The 16445-nt window shown below is 43.5% G+C and overlaps 1 protein-coding gene across 8 annotated transcripts in view; it reads right to left on the reverse strand.

Annotated features, from left to right (window-relative positions):
• TEAD1 (TEA domain transcription factor 1) overlaps nt 1-16445 on the reverse strand; it is a 274411-nt gene that overhangs the window by 107991 nt on the left and 149975 nt on the right. The window lies entirely within an intron of this gene.

Raw genomic sequence — 16445 nt, forward strand, 5'->3', positions numbered from 1 at the left:
TTTTTCCCCAGTCGTCTATTTTATATTTATAACCTTTGTTCAGTGCCTAGATTAACTGAATGACTATCTCCCACAATGTTCCATCTTGGTATTTGTTAAGTTTTCTTGCTTTGCATTTAGGGATAGACAATCCTTCATATGCCCCTAAATTATGAAGATCCAACACTCATAAAAAGAGCTTGGAATTGTAAACAAATAAAACTTGCAACCTAATGCATTTTGTGTGTCCACAGGAACTAGCTAAATCATTACAGGGAAGCAGTGTGGTTCGCTGGAAAAAAATCGGAGATGTAGATGAGAATCTGGGACCTGTGGCTCCCCCATTACGTGACTCTGGGGAGTCACATCCTGCTCTAGGATCAGTTATCCCATGTGCTATGGGGGGTGGGGGTGAGGGCGAGGTTTCCTGCTTCCTATACCTGTTGGAAGCAGTAAATTTCCAGCCCAGTATATTAATTAGAAGTGCAAATGTTTCCTTCCTATTTAAAATGAAGTAGCGTATCTCAGTAAGTAAAGAATAAGTACACTATGAAACAAATATATAAAGCCTACAGAAGTAGTTATTTACAGAGACTGCAATTGTTTGCTTTTGCTTGAAAAAAAAAATTCTCCCCAGAATCTTACAATTAAAAAAAAATTTATTCAAGCAAGTATTTCTTGACTATCCAAGAGCAAGATTTTTAAGACTCAAGATAATGAGACAGGGCATCTGCCCTCAAGGAGTTTGAAGGGAACATGCACCTTGTTAATGGTAAACAAAGCGGCTCTAAGATCAGGGCACTGAGGGAATTCAGGGGAAAGCCTTTAGGTGGCAGAGGGGCCTGAGGAAGGGCAGCATCTGCAGGAAAAAAAATCCATGAAAGAAGTGATATTTGAGATGGGCTCAGAAGTATATATATTTCACAGTATATGTCTGTGTGTACATATAGTGTACCAATAAATATAAATAATATACATTCAATATACACATTCCATTTAATGTGTGAAATGTGTATATATTTATGTGTATCACACATGCACTAACAGATTTTTTTAAAAGAATGAACATGTCATAGGTCATGTTTATTAAATGTACACAGACACCTGAGAACAAAGCGGCTGGGCTGTGTTACTGGAGAGGCAGCATTTGCCCAGATGATATGGAGCCACCACTCCTTGCCCACCTCTGTGTAAAAGGCACTCCATGCTCGGAGGTGACTGAGCTTGTGGTGCAGAGAAGCCAATTCTCAGGCTGCCTGAACAGGTGGCCAGGCTTGCCCAGGACTCAGGGGCTGTGGCACCAGCAAACTGCCCAGGCAGCCCAATGAACAAGGTAGGCCAGCCAACCCAGAGGAGGCTGCCCACTTTCTGCCAAGATAAATACGATGCAGATAGAGAAACAGCACTGACTTCACTAAGGGATTCAGAAGTTAATATTAACGTCCTCTGAAAGCTTCTGTGATCGCTGCAGGACAGGCCATCCCCAGCCCTCACCTGCCCTGTGAGGCGTGGTACTTTTTGGTCTCCCAGATGTTCTTTCTCTTTATTCAGTCATCATCACCCTCAACTACCACATCTCTCTCAGTTCTCGCCTCCCATTTCACTAAGCCCAAGCCTCTCTACTTCTTAATGCCACAGCCACTGCTCCCATACACTTGCCCCGGGTCCTTTCTCTGATGCCCCTGGCCTCCCTCAATTTTTTTTCTCCCAAGGTCCCCTCAACAAACTTCTCTGAGCCTCTCAATTAGAAATGCCCTTGCCCTGTTCTACAGACAGCTATGAGCCCTTGCCCTCCTAACGCTTCTATTAAAAAGCCTATAATGTCTCATGAAAGGGTTAGGAAGAAATACTGACAGCCTCGACAGGCTCACGATGCTAACACATGTGTCCTGTCTCAAGAAATACCTAAGAGATTACAAAGTAAGGCACCAGGCACTGCCTTCAGGATAGAACATGTGTTCAATACATGCTTAATGCTTGTAGCTTCGTGATAAGTTTCTGTAAACCCCCAAGTTCATGCATAATCTCTACAAATGGGTAAGAAGGGGCCAGCTGAGACACACCACATTCTTATGCTTCTCTGTCTCCCGTGCTAACACTGGAGCCTCAAATGTAAAAGATGCTCAATAAATACATGGATAAAGGAAGAAAACTGTTTGCCTAGAGGGTCAGTATGAGCATTATCAGTCCATGTTCAAAGTCAGCAAAAAAAGGAACAAATTCGAGACCCTTTTCTTTGGCTTAGATTTTTCTTCTAAAGACACATGTCAGGGTAAGCAATGTTTCCTGCTTTAATCACAGTTGGCACTGACTGCTACAGAGAATCCAACTGCTCCCCAAGGCACCCCCAGGGTCTCTTGGTGACCACAGCTATGCAGCACAGCCGAATGGGCTGGATGAAGGTTCTCTGGTTTGGGAGAAGCTTAAGGGATGGCCACAGAGGGAGAGAACAGTTGCGTGGGTGGGCTCACTTGCCCATTCATTCTCTCACGTGTATGTTCTGTCTTGGGCTAGGCAACATGGAAGAAGATTCAGGGATAAACATGGGTCTCTGCCATGCAGAACCATATGGTCTACATGGGCAGAGTCACTGGGCATAAATCCTGTCTCCTGCACTCAGGTCTTGTGGAAGCTCTGCAGATACCATGCCTCCATGTCCCCCATCACTGAACACATTAGGCAGGTCAGGGAGCTAAAACATGGAAAAGGAGACAGAAAGAGGAAGCATACAAATTTCCTTCTCCTTTTCTCCCTTTCTTTCCTTTAGGGTAAGTTTTCCTTCCCATATCTAAAAAGCCTCACCAGCTCAAAACACTGAATCTCTGCCCCATAAACATGATCATCTGCAGAAATTATTTGTGGGACATACATGAACACAATTTAATTTATACGCCAACTTGTTCTCAAAAAGGGTTTGAGGCAGGTTCCAAAACTTATAAGGTGAAGAAAACAATTTGGACATATGAGTAAAAAATAAGTAAGACAGGTGTAAGATTATACCAAAAAATGCAAAGCAAGAAAAAAACAAGGACTCTATCTAGGGAAGCCTGCGCTGATGCTACCAACACCAGTGAAGGAACTGTGAGTACAGAAACTATCTGCTCATACTTTTGGTTAGTTTGTACTATAAAGTATGTATTTTATATATAGGGTTTTTTTTTTCTTTTTTTTAAATTCATCACCCTGCCCTGGAGTGGGCTATGTGTATTGTTCAACTTCAACTCTGTAAAAAGGAGAGCTATGCCTTTAAAAAAATTCAACTCACAAACGCCAGCTTTTGAAACCAAGGTTCAGCACAGAAGAGCCAATAAAAATGCTGTAATTTGAAACCAACCCACAAGGCACAAAAAGAAAGGAGGGAGGTCAGCCGGGTTGCCCTCCGACACACCCTTCTAACTTGCTTCTAGAACAGCAGTGCCCAGTTTGCAAGACAAGAAGCTAATTGACTCGAATGTCTGCTGCCTAAGCTATAAAATAAGTACATAAAGAACAATATGAACATACAGGGCCATCAGTTCCATAAAAAGGCCTGCTGTCCAGCACCACACTGTGCACCAAACAAGCGGGGCAATTGTTTCAGCAGGCTGCATGATGAGGAAGGCATAATTAGTGTACTTGTGAATCAAGTGTCCACCAGGAAGAGATCTCCATCCTGGAGCAGTGGCAGGCAGCACCCGCGGCCCCCCGGAGCCAAGCTAGGGTTTTTAAAGATCGTTATTGACAATCATGATGCAAGCAAATACATTCTTCAGCCCCAGTAAACCAACAACTTGCTCCACTGTGGCCATTTCTTACTCGCTAAAACAAACACACACACACACAGTCTTCTAAAGTTTCACCAACTGTTACTTTCCATTACCAGGAAATATCATTTTCTCTCACTCATTTTCTCATTGGCCAGGGATACATAACTCCTGCCAAAGAGGGAGGGGTGATGACAAAAGCATCCATTTGCGCTGTCCTGACACAAAGAGGGCAAAACATGATATCAAATCCATAAACATTCGTCCAGAGAGTTGGGGGAAGGGGGAGACCTGGAGTAAATACCTTTGGTCCCAGGATTTTTCCCACTGCCTGACTTACCAAATGGGAAAAAACAAACAAACAAACAAAAAAACACTGTTTTCCTTCTCCTGCAAATCTGAAAACAGGCAAGTGGGATGTGTGGTCTGTCACTCAGACAAAACCTACCGCTCTGGCAGCATCTAATGCACCTGACAGTCTTCAGCATAAGCAACATAAAGACCTTAAGACCTGGAGTCAGTAGGTCTGAGTTCAAATCTCTGCTCTCCCTCCTAAGAGCTGAATCAGGTTTGGCAAGTCACTAACTCATCTGGCTCTTAATTTTTCTGTTTGGAAAATAGGATATAAGTGTTCTCATTCTCATGACCTTCCCCTGAAGGGTTATTAAGAGAACGAAATGAGATTATGCAGATGAATGTAATTTGATGTGAATATAATTCCTTAACTTTGTCTATCTGGAAACTCAGAAAATGCCAGGCACAATCCCAGCATCACATGAAAACTTACTGTTTGCTCAGCATGGAAGCAGGTGCCTAGGAGATGCATAGAATTAAAAGGTTCAGTCTTTCTGTCTGTGAATAACTCACGGGCTAGTTAGAGGCAGGATATGTACGTTTAGGGCTAAAGCAAGATTAGGCATGGTTCACTGGAGATAATAAAGTCTAAATGCTTTCCCCTCATCTGACTTAATTCTTCTGCACTCAAGAAAATCCACTGGGTTCTACCCAGAAGGCTTAGAGCCCTAAAAACAATAACAACAGAACCGATGAGAAGCATCTCAGCAGCACTCAGAGGGATTCTCAGAGACAGAGTTGAGAGGAATTCCCTCCTGCCCTTCCGTCACTCTATGAATTCAAACCATAGGGAGCATGGCCCCAAGGGAAATCTCTAGAGTGAGTGAAAGACCAGCTTCCAGGCTTTCCATTAAACTGTACTTTAAAAATAACTGAAGACTGCATGGAAATCCTGGAAGGACCTCCTCCTGGAAGCTCCAAGCCCAGGAACCAAAAATCTAAACTCAAGCAATATTCATTAATAATGGGTTCCTATAGACTAGGTACAGTGCTAAATCTTTAGATATATAAAAATTGCATTTGAGGCTTAAAGCATTCTAAGAGAGAAATAATTATCAGGTCTCCATTTTGCAGGTGAAGGTAAGGACTTGATAAGGTTAAGGGATTGTCCCAGGGTTTGCACAGCTGGTAAGGAGTAAAAACTATGATTTGAACCCAAGCACGTGGATTTCAAACCCCATACCATTCCTCATCACGTCTGATTACTGCAGGTCCATTTTCCACTCTGTTGTTGCTTTCTTGAAAACAAGTTGCTCACACTATATTCTTTGCAGAAGGACAAAAGACCCTATAACTCTACCCTGGAGACCCATTAGAACCACAGTTGACAAGGAAAAGTGTAATCCAAGGTACAAAGGCCCCACAAACTTAGGTTCTTTTCCAAGGAAATATTTCTCCTGAAAGGTCTGGTCAGTCAGGAAAAGACAGGGCAGAAATCTAGAAGAGCTCAGAAAGTTTTCATAATTTTGAGTGGTTAATAGACATTTTTTAAAAAAATCAATCTTACTATGAACAAGAGAATATAGTTAAGTAATGTGTTCACTTTTTACCCAACAAATGAGTAAATATTTTATAAAAGATAATTTTCAATGCTAGCAAAAGTATACTGATTGAGATTATCTCATATGCATTGCTAACAAACCTTCTACAAAGTAGTCTGGCATGCTGTATTTCTAGTTTAATTATATATATATAAAAAATACATATATGTATTTTTTTAAAGCTGCACGTGCAGCATATGGAAGTTCCCAGGCAAGGAGTCGAATCAGAGCAACAGCTGCTGGTCTACACCACGGGCACAGCCACAGCAACCCCAGATCCAAGCTGCATTTGCAACCTACACCGTAGCTCACAGCAACACCAGACCCTTAACCCACTGAGCAAGGCCAGGGATTGAACTCGTATCCTCATGGATACTAGTTGGGCTCATTACTGCTGAGCCACAACAGGAACTTTCTCTAGTTTCATATCTTAAAAACACTTTGCCTAACCTAAGGTCATGAAGTTTTTTGCTATGTTACATTCTGGAAGTTTAATATTAGCTTTTACATTTGCCTTTTACACTTAGGTCTACAATCCATTTTGAGTTAATTTCTGTGTATGCTGTGAGGGAAGGGTTTAAACTGATCTTTTTTTTTTTATGCAAAAAAAAAAAAAAAAAGGTCCAATTGTCCTAGCATTATTCCTTAAAAAAGACTATTTTTTTTTGCTACTAAATTGCTTTGGCGCCTTTGTAGAAAAACCAATTGACAATAAATATAATGGTTTATTTCTAAACTCTCAACTCAGTACCATTGATCTACCCTTACACCAATAACACACTGCCTTGATTACTGTAGCTTTTTAGTAAGTTTTGAGGCCAAAAAATATAATAATCCTCAAATGATCTTCTTTTGAAACTTGTATTCTTTATTCTGGATCCTCTGTATTTCTATAAAAAATTAGGAAACAGCTTGCAATTTCTACCAAAAAAAAAAGCATGCTGGGGAGTTCTCGTCGTGGCGCAGAGGTTAACGAATCCAACTAGGAACCATGAGGTTGCAGGTTCGGTCCCTGCCCTTGCTCAGTGGGTTAACGATCCGGCGTTGCCATGAGCTGTGGTGTAGGTTGCAGACGCGGCTCGGATCCCGCGTTGCTGTGGCTCTGGCGTAGGCCGGTGGCTACAGCTCCGATTGGACCCCTAGCCTGGGTACCTCCATATGCCGCGGGTGCGGCCCAAGAAATAGCAACAACAACAACAACAACAACAATAACAACAACAACAAAAGACAAAAAAAAAAAGCATGCTGGGATTTTTATAGGAATTGTATAAAAACTGTAAACCAATTTGGGGAGAATTAACAAATATTGAGTCTTGCAATCCATGGACATAAAGTATTGCTCAATTTGTTTAGCACTTCTTTAATTTTTCTCCCCACTGTTTTATAAATTTCATTTTCAGACATTTTTCCTAGACTATACAATGATTTTTTTTCTTTTTTTCTTTTTTTCTTTTTTTTTTTTTTTTTGCTTTTAGGGCCACACTTGCAGCATATGTAAGTTCCCAGGCTAGGAGTCAAATTGGAGCTGCAGCTGCCATCCTATGCCACAGCCACAGCAATGAGGAATCCAAGCTGTGTATGCTACCTACACCACAGGTCATGGCAATGCCAGATCCCTGACCCACTGAGTGAGGCCAGGGATCAAATCCACATCCTCATAGATACTAGTTGGAGTCATTTCTGCTATACCACAGTGGGAACGCCCTAATTTTTTTATATGATTCCCATAAGCTTGCCGAACTTAGTAGTTCTAATAGGTTTGTGGTATGTGTGTGTGTCTTTGTGTGTATGTTCAAGGTTTGCTACATACAGGCTCTATACACCTGCAAATAAAGAGAGTTTTGCTTCTTTCTTTACAATCTGGATGTCTTTAATGACTTAACCTGCAGTATACTTTTTAATAAAAGTGGCAAGAATGGACATCTCTGCCTTGCTCCCAGTCTTAGGAAGAAGCCATATTCATAATTTGCACAAAATAGTCTACTCGAGCTAGTCTTTCCTCAAGACTTTATGAAACAGAGCTGGCTAAATATTTTCTTATACTGTTGACGATGATCGCACACAAATGAAAAATATACAAACTTAAAAAAAATTAATGTGTGTTTTAAAATTAGGAACAGAGAACCAAAAATGTCATCGAGTATATAAAACATATGGTTACTAACAACTAAGTATCTGAAAAAGCAACACAGTCTCCTGTCATGACTGTGTGAGTGGAGAGAAGGTGACCTAAGGGAGGGCACACAGAGGCAGCCCAGTCTGGAGAAGGTGCCATCACTGCCAGCTGCTGACAGCGTCCAGGTCAGCATCGCTCGCAGGCCCAGTCCCACCAACTCTCTCCACCCCCCACTCTCCCCTAGGGGAAGGGGACTCTAGCAGTCTGGCCCAAACCCTCTCCCCATCAGTGCGTGAGCCAGCTGGGGGTGAACTGGGCAGGGGTCTGGAAGAGAGGGAGCCTCCTGTGGGAGCTCTCATTCAACACTTTTCACACAACAGTTTCTTAACAAAACAGGCAGATTTCTTAAAACCACAACAGCACCTTGGTTCCGGAATGGAAACTATCAGGCACCATTCAGCACGGTCTGAAAGAGCACACTGGTTCCAAAGACCTCGTTTGCTCTGAAAGGTGAATGTTTAGGAGACCCAGCAAGAGGCACAGATGGGTGTTCAGAATCCAACTGCTGGGCTAAACTGCTGGCTCTGACACACCTTCACTCTGTCCTGCACACGACTTCCAGCCTGCATCACTGCACCTGCCCAGGGTAACCACTGTTTACACTCTCAGACCAGCCTACAGACTGTGGCTGAATACCTAATGTAATAGAATACCTAATGTAATACCTAATGTAATAGAACCCAGTGCCCAGACTATATCGTAGTTATTTGTAATATACACGTTCTATCACACCCTGAGATAAATCTGATAAGGAAGGACGAATGTATGAGTACATAGACCAGATATTTCAAGTGGGGATTTCATAGAAAATAAAAATAAATAAATAAATAGAAGACCCACTAACAAGGATTTAAAATCTAACCGGGGGGCGGGGGGGGGGGGGAAACAGAGTATGGGTAGAACTAGAGGTCATTTCTCCAATTTTATAGAAGTCCTCATGGTCCAGTTATCTCAGAGGGGTGAAAAGGCAAAATCTCTTAGCTTCTCCAAGGATCAGACTATTCATATGGGGTGGGGCAAGCAGAGGGAAATTTGCAGCATTTAGGGTGCCCTTTGCTCTCCTCCATTTACACATGCACACTTCCTGCACATTAACACTTTAGTGCCCCCCTCACACCCTCTGCCCACCCTCCACCCCCAAATATCCCTCTCACCTTTGTAGCCCCTGTGCCTGAAATACAATAGGTGTCACATAAACATTTCCTTCTCCTTCCTCTGGTAATGGTATTGTGGCCCAGAAAATGTGACGTAACACATTTTGTCACGTAACACTAGCACATTATACAATGTGCATGTGCCCGCCTCATGCCTTTCCACACACAGCTTGGTCTACCATCAGAACAGGCAGAAAGAAGAAATTATCCCAGAGGAAGAAATTATCAAGGAAGCACTGCTCTCCCTGCCCTCCTGCATTTCCCAACTAGAGAAAGCATCTCTGGCTGCAAAGGTGAAGTAGCCAAGGGCTCCTTGAAGATCCCAGCATCCCCCTCAGGGCAGCAGCCTGGGCAGCATCAGCATCTGCCCTGCTCCTGGGAAAGGACTTAAAGGCTTTCCATGGACAACGTCGTGAAGCAGGCTGGAAACAATTTACAGGCAAAGGTTATCAGAGCTCAGAAGTCAAGTAACATGCCCGAGATCACACAGCTGCAATTTAGCCTTCCATTTAGAAAAGACCCCAAGGTTCCACACGCAAGTCCTGTAAGGTCTTATTAGTCACTAAATCAGCAAGGTGAAGGAGAACCAGCACAGCTGTTCTCTCCTCTTCCATAGTCACTCAAAGATGAAATGTGTGAGGGGAATGGAAACTGTTAAACAAGTACAAATTGATGTATCCAAATACATATTTAAAAAATGCTGAAAAATTACCTACTAAGAATGTTGTCTTTTTTTTGGGGGGGGGAATCTTTTTTAGGGCACACCTGCAGCACGTGGAGGTTCCCAGGCTAGGGGTCTAATTGGAGCTGTAGCTGATGGCCTACACAACAGCCACATCAACTTGGGACCCAAGTCTCATCAGCGACCTATACCACAGCTCACGGCAACGCCGGATCCTTAACCCGCTGAGTAAGGCTGGGGATGGAACCCTCATCCTCATGGACACTAGTCAAATTCGTTAACCACTGAGCCACAATAGGAACTCCAGAATGTTGTCCTGAAATATAAAAACTACAAATTACATTGGAGCTAGGTTTGAATTGTTTTTTTAGTCTACTTGTTATACAGACTACACAACATGTAATCAGGACATGCTCTGAAGATTACCCCCAATAAGCTTTGAAAAGAGCACAGTCATTAAATAAAATCATCAGATAATTGCATGGTTCTTGGGGTTGGGTGTTACTAATACAGAGGTTAATTTTATCTCTGTAACCACACTGATAGCAAAATGCGGGCACTCCTGAAATGGAGGTTCCTTCAGCAGAGCTCCACTGCACCCCATTCTGCAAGGTGGCAAGACTGAGGGGAGCTCCAAGACCTCGGCTTCGCTGGGAGAGGCAGAGAAGGTAAGCACAAGGACAGCCATCTGCTGTGGTCCCTGGAACAAGCACTGGCCTTCTCCAGCTCCATGTTTACTTGACAGGCAAGGCCTCCACTGCCCCACTCCCACCAGACTCTGGTGGAGAAGCTGAGGACAGAAAGCTTAGGATAAATTATCTGAGCTCTCAGCCTAGGAGGATGTGACAGAATAGACTTGCTCCCCCTCACCCTGGACTACATCTGGTAATGGGTGTGTGTACCACATACATAATGGTCCCTTCAAAGTAATTACTCCAGTAATTGCTCTACACTTCTGAGAGGGCTGCTCTACATTTTCATTGACAGAGGACCCGAATGTAAGAATTGAGACCTAGTTTCCTTATAGGTGAGGCAGAGAGGTTAAGAAGAGAAAGAGAAAAAGGAGGATGAAGTATAAAGAAGGAAGGAAGACAACAGAGCAGGTGGAGGAGAGGGTGGGGAGGTAGTGGGTGGCACTCACTCAGGTGTGCTCCATGCGACATTTTCCATTGCTCAGCCGATCAGTATCTGGCTACAGGTCCCACACAGGTTGATCAATAGTTTAAAAGGACATGAAAACGGATTGGGGCATTTTCTAAAAAGCCATTTTGCACTTTTCCAATAAGCTTCAATTGAGCATCTATGATGTCCTTAGCACCATGAAGTCAAAAGCCAAAAGTCATGACCCTCCAGAAGGACTGTTTATGGTTCCAGATTATTTGCTGTAATTCGCAAGAAAGGTTTCGGTGGGGTGTGGAGCAGGGGGTATATACTGGAAGAGCCAGGAGCTAGAACCTACACGTTGCCTAGAATACGAGACAGCCTGCATCTCAGTCAAGACAAAGCAGTGTTAACTGCAATCTGTGATGCCCCCAGTACACAAAGACACAGTTCCTCAAACCCCAGAGAGCATGAGGTCCACAAGAATGTACCTAAACATCCAGTCTCCATGAGGCTCAGCACATCACTTGGGAGAGCTCAGGAGGACAGCCAATAACACATGCTCCTCAGAGCACTGAGAGAGTCCACTGACCATGGAACTCTTTAACTTGGGGCCCTCGTTTACTTTCACTGCAGCATACAAATTCTGCATGTTGCCAAATGAACGGGAATCATGGGAAGAATATCGTACCCAGCATATCTGGGGCTAACTTCAACCAGGCTGGAATAGTAGTTAAGAGGAGGGTCTCTGGTGCCAGACTGCCTAGGTTCAAATCCCAGCGTTTCATTTACTAGCTTTGGACTTGACCACCACTGTCCCTCAGGTTCCCCAATCTATTAAAGAGGAACATGACAATACTTATCTTATGAGGTAGTTATGAGGATTAAGACAAATTCTCTATATAAAGCAAGAGTTATAAAAATGTTACTCTACTTCGAAAAGATATATGCACCTCAATGTTCACAGCAGCATTATTTACAACAGCCAAGACATGGAAGCAACCTAAGTGTCCATCAACAGATGAATGGATAAAGAATATGTAATACACACACAAACACACACACACAGGCACACACACACTACTCTGGAATACTATACATCCATAAGAAAGAGTGAAATTTTGCCATCTGTAGCAACATGGAGAGACCTGGAGGGCACTATCCTAAATGAAACCACACATCGATGTGTGGCAGATGAGAGCCAGGGTTCTGGGTCCTGAGCGCCACCCCCAGCATTGTGTTACCTCTGCTCCTCGTGAAACAGGGATTTCCTGTTATGTGAATCTAACTCAGCCCTGACTAGAGATCTGCAGTATCAATACTCCCCAGCTCACATGCTGGGATTCCTACACTGTTTACTTACTTTTTGTCTTTAGTGACACAGTTTAGACTCTATAGGGAAAATTACTCACTCATAACTACAGTTCCAACCCACATGGCCAAATGGAATCCAATGAGGTAAGCTGTGAATGAGCTGCAGTGGTCAACCCCTTTAGAGGTCACACTATCATAGGAGGCAGATGACTGCTCTAAACCCATCACTACCCATATACCTTCGATGCCTCACAAAACAGAAGGCAACCTACTTTCATCCCAAAGATATTCTAACTACCTCAGAGCTGGATAGATGAAGTTCTAAATTCCCATTTGCCTGCAGAGGGAACTCCCAAAGAAGGCCTCAATTATGTTCCCATTTTACTGAAGAGGTAAATCATTATTGTTATGATACAATTATGAATAAAAATATCCCCTTGTGGGTGCAAACAACTTTAACAATCTCTAATTTTTCTTTTCTTTTTTATTTTTATTTTTGGTCTTTTTAGGGCTGCACCCACGGCATATGGAAGTCCCCAGACCAGGGGTTGAATCTGAGCTGTAGCCACTGACCTACACCACAGCCATAGCAACACCAGATCTGAGCCGCGTCTGCGACCTACACCACCGCTCATCCACTGATCGAACCTGCATCCTCATGGATGCTAGTCAGATTCAATTTCCACTGAGCCATGACAGGAACTCTTTTTTTTTTCCCCCCTAAATACTTTCACATGTATCATTTCATATGATCCAATTAAGGTTTGTTTGGGTTTTTTTCCCCCTAAGATTAAGGCTCAGAAAGGTTTCAGGATTAGACTAGGCCGCACGGCAAGAAAGTGCGGGAACTGCGACTAGAACTTTTATCTGGACTCCTTGTTTTCACATAAGGCAGGCAAATCACTGATCTGAACACACCACCTACTACAAAAGGACTGTGTGTTATGGCTCATCACACTGGGCCTAGAAGAAAATCCTCCCACAAAGATCTTGGCTTTGAGGAGAGACGAACTGGAGAATAAACTGGAGAACAGGGGCTCTGCTTCCAGAAGCCCTGGATACCAGCAGTGGTTCACTTCCTCACGCTGAGGGCAGATGGGCTATAGGGGAGGCAGAGGCAAAGACTGAACAAAGCATGCAGAGAGATACAAAGCTTCACAATGGCTGCAAACACTTCCCTTACTACCGAGCCCCTTCTACCATCGGCCTTGGATAGACACCAGTAGACACCAGTTTATCTTCCTGGGTTCCTAGCTTGGCTTTCAGACCCACTCTTGCCATCTTATCATTGCTCACATTTTGATTTCTTTAAATTAATGTGTATCAATGGCAACAAAATCATTATAATAATGAACTTAATTTGGGAAATCAGCCCTCACAAGTCAACATCTGTCTGGGTTTCCTTCTGGTCCTCATCCCCTGAAACAGTAGCCATGACCACGGCATAGGCACTACTTTGTATTCCACTTTTTTTCCTCATACAATCACATTTCCTCCCTCAACCCGAGCATGTCTAATGACCCTGGCAAGTTCCTACTCCAAAGGCTCCTTTTAGGGCACTTTGATTTCATCACCAGTGCAGACAACTGATCTCAAAGAAGCTCCGTGACATGTCTGACTTGTAACTCCTAAGGTCTGAGATCATGGTTTGGGTGAGAAGGAGAACGCTTTGGGGGCGGAAGGAGGGAAGAAGGGAGGAACAACTGTGCCTTTCTTCTCAGGAGACAAAGTGCTATTAGAGACGGAGGCTTTAAACGCCCCCATGGGTGAGTGGGAACAGGGGGCGCCTATGGCTCCAGAGCTACGGCCATGGAGTTGCCTTAGGGATGAAGCCGCTCTCCAGCCCCCAAAACAGCAGTGCCTGGTGGGTTGCAGAAAATTTACTGCAGGGCAAGAGCCCTGAGTGTATTCCATTCAAACCGCATCATGTCACACTTTCCCACTTAGAACCTTTGCCATCTGGCTCTGCTCTAATGGAGAAGTTTATACTCCACAGCTCGGCACACAGTGCCCTCCAAGACCTGACACTCTGCCCCCCCCCCCCCCGCCTTCTCCCTCCTCCCCTCCCCTCCCTACACAGGCCCTGAGCTCCAACCACCAAGTCCTTGCCCAGCTGACCACTCTGCTCATTCAGACCTCCACCTCCAACCCCAAGCAGGACCCTACCCTCAAAGAGCTCACCATCAGGGTAAGAAAACAAAGGTTTTGAGCATATGTTTATCATATGAAAATCAGTAAGCCATTTGGTTATCTGTGAAACATGTTTTAACCCATCATTTCAAAGAGTTTAAAACTGGACTGATATATTACAATATAAGATTGGCTCCTATACATTTTTTCCTAATGTATAAGATACGCACATAAAAGTACATACGACATAGATATGAGTATGACAAAGTGAATACTCATACAGACGATGCAATTATTTTTAACTGAAAAAAATCTCTGCACGAGCACCTCAGAGCTTCCTACCAGTGATGATGCCATCATACAGCCTCCGTCACTAGTAGGAAGGGAAGATGCTGAATTACAAATCTTTCTCATGATTGACTCATCATTGGCATCACTCTTAACACCCTACCGTCTGTGTTTCAGTCAACATACATGGTACATTTTCCAGGAAAATCCCAATTCCAAAATGTAGGTTCTCTGGCCTCCATAAATCACCCAAAGCGCCTCAAATTCCTACAGATCTCCAGGACCTTCTGTTGAGCCAGAAATGTCATCAAAAACCTTGAACATACCACAAGCCCTAGTTTGGGGTTCAAAAGTCTATTTACTGTTATCCTAGTCTATTTTCTGTTCCTGCTTTCTGTTTCTAGTTCTCTTGCAAAACCTAAGAGCATTCAGTCACTTCATATGGGTCCCAAGCCAGTCCTAAGCTGACTCACATAGATTTTTCTCATTTCCACCACGAAGCGTGATAAAGGTTACAAGCGTTTCCGGTACAATTATAAATTGCATCTGCACACCCCAGCCTGCGAGTGTCTCAGGACAATTTCACACTCCTCTGGTTCAGTGTCTCCCTGCCGCCCTCTAAGCTTGAGAAACCCATTGATACTGAATCTCCTTCGACAGCCAAGGCAATTATGAGAGTTTCGTGTGAGGGGAGAGGGGAGGGCCAACGAAGGCACAGACGGAAGGGCAGTTCTGAGGAGCTGGACTTGACTGACCCTGCTGGACTCACAGGGCTTTCATCTCCCAAGGAGCCAGGCGCCCTGACTCTGGGTCATTAGCACCAGCACTGATCTCCAAACCAACATGTCCCCAGAGAGGCTCCAAAGCACTACTCCCTCAAGTTTTATTTCTTGACTTAAAAAAAATGCCATGTCCTTTGGAAGAGAGTTTAATGAGGTCTGGTCATGTGAGGACTGTTCAAAACCCATCCACACTGTAACAAATGTTAACAGTGCTTCTGCAGACAATGCTGGTGACCCCACATTTGATGGAGGCAGACCAATTATAAGTCTAGTTACAGTCTGGAGCGCATCAGCTATAAAATATCCTATGATGCAAAGTACACACATGCTTTCCTTCTCTCAAGAGTTTAGGACAAAGGTTAAAAATAAAAGGTGTTTAATGGTTATGAGGTGCGACCGCCCACATATATGAAAAGTAATGAGAACATGTCTCCCAATTTCCTAAAGGTTGTCTGCCAAATTCTTGCCTCCTTTGTAAGGAGACAGAATCTGCAGTGTTTTCTTTGCCATGCAGATATATCCCATATCACTATAAACAAACGCCGCTTTCTTTGCAGCTAATAACCACAATGTGTGGGTAAGAAACCTCTCCAGTATAAATCCGTGGGGACAAGGCTGCATTGTGGGCATTAAATAATTATAACAATCTGACATGAGTCAGAGGACTGTTTTTCAATGGCCCTGTTGCACTTCAAACTTCCAAGTCAACCCCAAAGTCTCTTTCCTGGCACTCTGTCCATGTGCTGGGCTATTGTGAAACAATTCTCATTCTTTATAGTTTGGTCCTATTGCAAGGAGCTGGCAATGTGGGCACTCATGAAATATTAACACGTTACATTGATTTTTTTTTTATAAGTGTGGCCAACAGTGGATCAATTATATTACTATGAAAAGCTTTTCATAATTCATGGGGGGGGGGGCATCAAGATCTCATTTCTAGAAGGCACATGGATGATGAAGTCGACAGTTTTGAAGAGGCCAGCACTCACATGCACAGAATACAATAATTGTGAGCGAGGGAGTAAATACACTGTGTTCATAAAAGAAGAAAAATGTTTAAACCTGGCAAAACGATTACGACAGGGTACAACCTTTCAATACGTTGAGAATTAAGTCCACGGCAGTCTCTCTCCCTGTAAACAAGGACAGAAAAACCCCAAATGCTGGCAATTTATACCTCTTCTGGGGGACTACCACATTT

The sequence above is a fragment of the Phacochoerus africanus genome, chromosome 4 (assembly GCF_016906955.1).
Source record: "Phacochoerus africanus isolate WHEZ1 chromosome 4, ROS_Pafr_v1, whole genome shotgun sequence".
Taxonomy (NCBI): Eukaryota; Metazoa; Chordata; class Mammalia; order Artiodactyla; family Suidae; genus Phacochoerus; species Phacochoerus africanus.